Below are 7,193 nucleotides of genomic sequence, written 5' to 3'. Positions count from 1 at the left end.
GTTGGTGGTAAAATTTGTTTGATTGCTCAAACTGATGAAAGTTGGTAATGGCATTAAAGGATGTGTCATGTAAAATTTGACTACATGGTTAAGATAAGCTCTACTCAGGTGGTAAGAGATCTACCAAAGTTAATAAATCCCTCTAATACAGTATCTAAGGAATGCCAATTAGGGAAGTAGACAAGAGCTACTTATAAGAAAAATCAGTACAATTCTAATGGATTGTTGGATCTTGTGCATATTGATCTATATGGTCCTTCTAGAGTGAGAATCGTGTAGGGTGACAGGTATTTCATTTTGTTGATTCATGATTACTCAAGAATGATGTGGGTTGGCTTCTTAAGGGAGAAGTCTTAAGCATTGGAGAAGCTCAAGATTTTTAAAGCTAGAGTTGAAAATGAGACTAGAATGAAGGTGAAGTGTCTGAGATCCAATAGAGGTGGAGAATTCACTTTCAGTGAGTTTAATGCAACTGTGAAGACCATGGAGTTCTAAGAATTAGTTATATGCTCCTATGACACTACAGTAGAATGGTGTTGCGGAGAGGAAGAATATAACAGTTTAAGAAGATACTAGAACCATGATGATTGAAGTAAATGTTCTACATATATTTTGGAGAGAATCTGTGAGTACTAATGTATACACTCTTAATTGAGTGAATGTCAAAGGTGATACTAGTAAGACTCGTTATGAGTGATGGTTTTGTCACGATCCTACTATTAGATATTTTTAAAAAATTGGTAGTAAATGTGATGTAGTCACTGGTGAGGAGGGACCTCAAAGAGATCAATCTATACTAGCCAGCAAGAGTAAACACTATTAAAACATAAAGACATGATGGAAGAAATGCAAAACATATAATTTTATTGCATGAAATTTGATTACATCAAACCGGTAATAACTGGGTTACAACATACCGACACTCAAGACTAGTAGAATAGGTCACAACCGAGACCTTGAATTGAAAGATCTATGTTTTAAGCATAGTCTAGCTATCTGATTCTCTGATTGATTACATCCTAAAGTATAATTACAAATTGTAGACACCCAAAAATGGTCAACGCTTGCAAGGTCATACTTTAACATTTGCGCATTGCCTCATTTTAGGTTTTTGCGTCACATTAACATTTCTCCTATGTCACGCACTTGGTCTTTATCATTTGCGAACATCGAGTCATTCTTCTATATTCTTCAATCATCTCATCCTTGAATTTGATCTTGTCGACAACAATATTCAGTCATGATTTTGATCGATTTTACCCTGTCGCATCAATGTGCGTATTCATTTGTCATCATTTTGGACATCGTCAATCCTAATTAGGGTTTTGTCCTCCTATCAATCTTATCATTTTGGACATCGTCAATCCTAATTAGGGTCTTGTCCTGTTTTCAAACTTATCATTTGGCGATCGGTTTATCAATCTTGTCGATTTATCATCAATCCTTCAATCTTGTCATTATGCGATCGATTTGTCATCGATCGTGGTCATTTTCAATCTTGTCGTCTTGCAATCTATTTTGTCATCGATTCTTGTCCTTTTGTTAATTTTGTCATTTTTCAACCGATTTGTCATCGATCGTTATCTATCTCAATTATGTCAATTTGGATCAATTTGTCATTGTTCCTCGTCAATTGGCACATTTTCTCAATCATTTTGTCGCATTGGTCATTTATCAAATCAAATCATGATCAAGTCAATTATAGACCTAATTATCATCCTCGCATTTCTAATTCGTCTTCTAGGGTTTCATGATTCAATCATTTAACCTAATTTGTCATTTCTTCCTTTAGGATTAAATAAATTACTTATTTATCCTAAGTTTCCTTATTACAATTAAATCTTCATTTAATTGTCTAATTATTCCTCTTTGTGAATTGATTAATAAATGAAAAATTATTAATTAATTCACTAAATCCTAATTTCTAATTTCTTTCAATTTCTAATTTCCTATTTTCATTATTCCTAATTTCCACCTATTTTTCTAATTTTCCAATTCAAATTCCACCTAATTAACTTGTCTCTAGTTCTCCCTATTTGTGTGCTTCATGTGTCATACTCTTGACATAGAAATTTGTCATAAAATGTCATAAATTATCATAAAATTCTTGACATAGAAATGTGTCATAGAATTTGTCATGAAAATGTCATAAAATGTCATAAATTCTTAACATAGAAATTTGTCATGAATTGTCATAAGCCTTGCATAGCAATTTGTCATAGATATGCTATTATTGATTTGAATTTCTATTCAAATCTCTTTCATACTAATTGGCTCATTTATCCAATTCTTCTATAAATTGGATGTTTTCTTCAATCAATTCCTTCATGAATCTCGAATTTTTACCGAACTTTCGTTTCTAGTACTCTTGAGCCTTTTTGCTTTCAATTGTGTGAGCACTTGTAGGTGAGATCCACAAAATTATTGAAGAGGAAAGAACAACAATGGAGCCGCATGGAAGAAGCATATGGTTTGCATAATTTTACTTTTGAATGCTTTGTTTCCATACCTCTATTGAATGTGCTTTGGAATTAGGTTCATTTGCATTGAGTATTCTTTTGATTAAGTTATCATGTCTTGTGTTTTGTTTTGATCTACTTGTTTTGATGAATCCTAATTTCTACGCTACATTAATTGGTGAACCTGACGTGAATACTAACCTTCTAACCATCTTACTGTGTTTTTGAGTGCTTCTAAGTTGATTTGCAGGTCAAAAACTCAAAAACAGGGCCGTGCAGGGTATTCTGGAGACTTCTGCGCTTGTGTGAAGCATCTTGCGCCTGTGTTGAAGAGTCTTGCGCCTGTGTCAAGACATTCTGCGCTTGTGTTAGACATCTTGCGCCTATGTCCTAACTTCTGCGCTTGTGTAAAGTCCAGAACAGAGGTAAAAAATGCAGTTTTTACTTGAAAAATTTTCTATGTTTTAGTAAATTGCAATTTTGAGGGTCTTCAGTGCATTTTTGGACAAATGTTGTGCCCAGAAACATGAAGAGATATCTTCGATGTTTCTGAAATTTGGTTCTAGATTATTTGAATACCTTTCTCACGCATTAAACGGTTTGTAATTTGGAGCTAGGATGAGAAAGTTATGCCTTCTCAAAGTGGACTGAAATTTTGATAGTTTTTATAAATCAGATCATTTGTGTTTTGGATTTTGGTACTAATTGTTGGTGCAGGATCTTGGCTTACGCATGACAAAGACTAAAAATCAAATTACTAACGTGTGTTATGCAGATTCAATGGTCAAAGACTACAAATCAAACTTCTGACATGTGTTTTGCAGGTTGCCTTGGAGAAACAACCAAATTGTGTGTTTGAGTTTTTAATTAGGCACTTAGTGATTTTTAAATAGGTTGGAATAAACTCTTGTTTGCTTTGTTTGTCAAGTATGACATTGGAGTAGGAGAGTATGCTCTCATCCTTTATAGGGTGATCAGAAATCCAGATCTTCAATACCATGCTTGTGTTGTTGATTGTTTGTCTTCATTAGAGGGCCTGCCTTCCCAACCACTTTGCTTTAGCAAGCAAGTGATAATCGTGAGAAGGGAACGACCCAAAGTGAGTATGGCTAGAATTCCTAGGCATTCTAACTCACTATAAACAAATACCTGATGAGCGAAAGCTTTGAAGGAAGTGTTACGTGGGAATTGTAGTTACTTGGGAAGTGATGCCCCTTGAAACTCTTTCTCATATCAACATCTAAGTAGGGCCTCTTGGTCTAAATCGCGCTTGCGCGACTACATTTGTTTGGTATCTTGATGGGCTTAATGTCTCAATCATGCTTGCATGACATCAAGGAGTAATGCTTAACAGAAATCCTTACTACATACCTTGTTTTTAGAGGCCAAAAACCCTTCTAGTTGCTTGAGAAGGACAAATTCGGATACTTGGAAGAGATACTAAGTTCGCCATGGGGAGATTCCATGGGGACTGATGCTTGGCTGCCCTGAGAAGTGAGTGCCGTGGAGGGGAGCCCGTGGGGTCAAGCATCTATGTATCCTCCTTGAATCCCATAATGAGTCTACCTCTCAAGTACCTAATGTCTTTGCCTACCATAAGGAATGTGGAAATGAGCATGATTGTCTTGAGTCTAAGTTGTAACATCTTGTATTCTTTGATTGTCAAAAGTTGAATCCATTTCAAGAACAAACACATTAATATAACATAAGATCAAACACAAGAGACATTCATCCAACAAATATTCAACAAGATTCAAAGATCATCTTCCTAAAACATGGTTGTCAAACATTTGTCAAAAACTTGTCTCAACATTTATGTCACTTACATTTAGGTTCATCCTATGTTGCATTTTGCAAAGTCATTGTCAAATATCAAGGTTAGGTTTCACCTAAGTCATACTCCTTTGCATATCAATAGAAGTCATTCATTTGCATATGTCCTCTTGCATTAAAGTCATACCATTGTCATACATTCATATTTCCATACCCCAAGTCTCTTCATTAAGCCTAAGTCATTGTCATATCATATTAAGATCATTTGCATAGCAATTGTCCCTTTGCATATAGTGTCAAAGTTAGGTCTTGTCATACTTGAGTAATCCAAATCTTTGATAAACCCTAAGTCATTGTTAAGAAGTCTAGACCTTATCAAGTCTTTTGTCCTTTTTGTCATCAATATCATTTCGTCAAACCTAGCTTAGTATCCAAGCATATAGGGGAGACATTGTCATCTTGTCCTTTGTCTGTTAAGTCCTTTTGTCCTTTGAGGTCTAGACATCATTCCAATTTCCCAAGGGTCCATCTCTTAGATTTGCATTTCAAAAAGTTTGTCAAAATCTTCAAAAGCACCAAAAACATAGATTGCATCTTCATCTATTTAGTTTGCATTTAGTTGCATATCATACATTATCCTTGAAAAATTCCAAAAATATTGCATTTGCATAGTGACATGTCTATTGAAACAAGGTTCCAAGCACCAATGATGCAACAAAGTTTGACATATCAACCGACAATGCAATCACAATTCTATCCAACCCACCAACAAAGCAACATTGGTCAAACTTATCATGATGATTTAAATGTCCAAATACAAAAACTAGAGGAGAAACTAGCTCAAGAAAAGGAGATATTGGAGCAAAAAGTGATAAACAGTGAGAAGATAAGATCTCAAATGTCCAAAATGTTTCGAAAATTTCCAGGTCAAAATTTTGAGCCAATTAATGTAAGATCTCTTCTTGAACGATCAGACATACCAGCTCTCCTCTCCCAAATAGAGATGATGCGATCTGAGAGATAGAAATATTATCAATTTTTCAAGTATAATCCAACTCCCCAAGATTTGGTGAGCCAAAACCAGGACACACAGAAAGGAAATTTGAAATTGCAAACAAAAAACAAAACAAAAAGGAAAATGTTTTTGGTTGATGCAAGATTTTTGTGAACCGAGGATGCTCCTACATCAAATATCTGAGGTTAATGAAAAGTGAGCCTCTCACTTTTTTTGGGTTAGAGGGAAACCAAGTCAGTCTACCTCTACCTAAGAAATCCAAGATGAATCTTCAACTACCCTTCCCTTCTACTTCACAAGATATTCCTTATACTGACTGTTATAGGTACTACGCCCAATCCTACTATCTAAAATCTCTTCAACCTGAACTGGTTCCTTCTGGGGAAATTGTTCCTCCAAGTCTGCAACACTATCCTCACTGAATTTTGCTTCATGGTACTCATGAAGATCCGCAATGTTGAATATAGGTGAAATACATAGACTATCTGATAGCTCCACTTCATATGCATTTCCAGAACTGAACTTATAATAAGTTCCAATCGAGAATCTCTCTTTTCTCAGATATACCATCACTTCATTGCTAACTTCAAACTCTATATGTATCCTCTTCTCATCTACCTTCTCCTTATATTTTTTGTTCATGTCTTCCAAAAGTTGTTTAATTTGAATATGCAATGTTGCCATGTGATCTGCAAAATCTTCTACTTTTGAAATCTTTGGGTCTTAAATATTGTCTTCCACTCATCACCTTCTTTGATCCTAATCTAATGATATCCACTCTTCAAATCTATCTTTGTAAAGTATTTTGCTCCACTCAAATAGTCCATTATGTCATCCATCCTAGGCAAAGGAAACTAGTATTTTACTGTGATCTTGTTTATTGCTCTTGAATCTGTACACATTATCCACTCTCCATTCTTATTATGTGATAATAATGTTGGTACTGCACAAGGGCTCAAACTCTCCCTAATCAAACCTTTCTTCAACATCTCCTACACTTGTCTATTCAGTTCTTCATTCTTTGTCAGTGTCAACCGTGTGTAGCTTTATTAGGCAAACTAGCTCCGGGAACCAAGTCCATGCATTGACTAATACTTCTTATAGGTGGCAATCCATCAGGTACATTATCTAAAATGATGTTCTCATATTATGTTAGCAAATCTCTTATCTATTTTGGGTGCTCTCCTTTCAATTCCAGTCTCTCAGTTTTCTTAGGAATTAAGGAAAAACACACATTCTCATGTCTCAGTCCATCCATGAATTTCCTTCTGTCTACTAAATGGATTATGGCATTCATATAGACTTCATTATTCAAAGGTTCCTCCAAAGGTAACAAGGTTTATTTCATTCCATTGGCCACAATAGTGTATGTATTCTTCCTCCCATCATGTATTACCTATCTACCAACTACCAAGGTCTACCCAACAAAAGATGATATATATCCATAGGAATAATATCACACAAAACTTCATCATGATAATTCCCAATTTTTAATTTCACCAAACATTGTTCACTTACGAACAACTTATGATCATTCGGAATTCATGCTATCTGATAAGGCTTAGGGTGTTTCAATCTCTCCAATTTCAACTTATTCACCATCTCTTCTGAAACAAGATTATCTGAACTACCACTATTAATAATAGCTTTACAACACTTAATGAATACCTTACATCTGGTCTTGAATAGATTCTTCCTCTGCAAGGGCTCTTCATCTCCTTTGATATGACACAAATATCTCCTCATCATCAACAGTTCTCCATCTTCTAGTTTATTGTCTGATCCGATGGGATTTTCTTCCACCACTGCTGCTCTTTTGGTAGCCTCTGTCTTCTTACAGTCAAATGCATAGTGTCCTTCTCCTCCACACTTAAAGAAAGTTTCTCTAAATTCCCTCTTGTCATGTCTTCAAAATTTCTCATTTCGGTAACCATCTAGTTCTCTCC

This window comes from Cryptomeria japonica, chromosome 1, assembly GCF_030272615.1.
Source record: "Cryptomeria japonica chromosome 1, Sugi_1.0, whole genome shotgun sequence".
NCBI classification, from domain to species: Eukaryota; Viridiplantae; Streptophyta; class Pinopsida; order Cupressales; family Cupressaceae; genus Cryptomeria; species Cryptomeria japonica.
Note: the sequence above shows the minus strand (reverse complement) of the source record.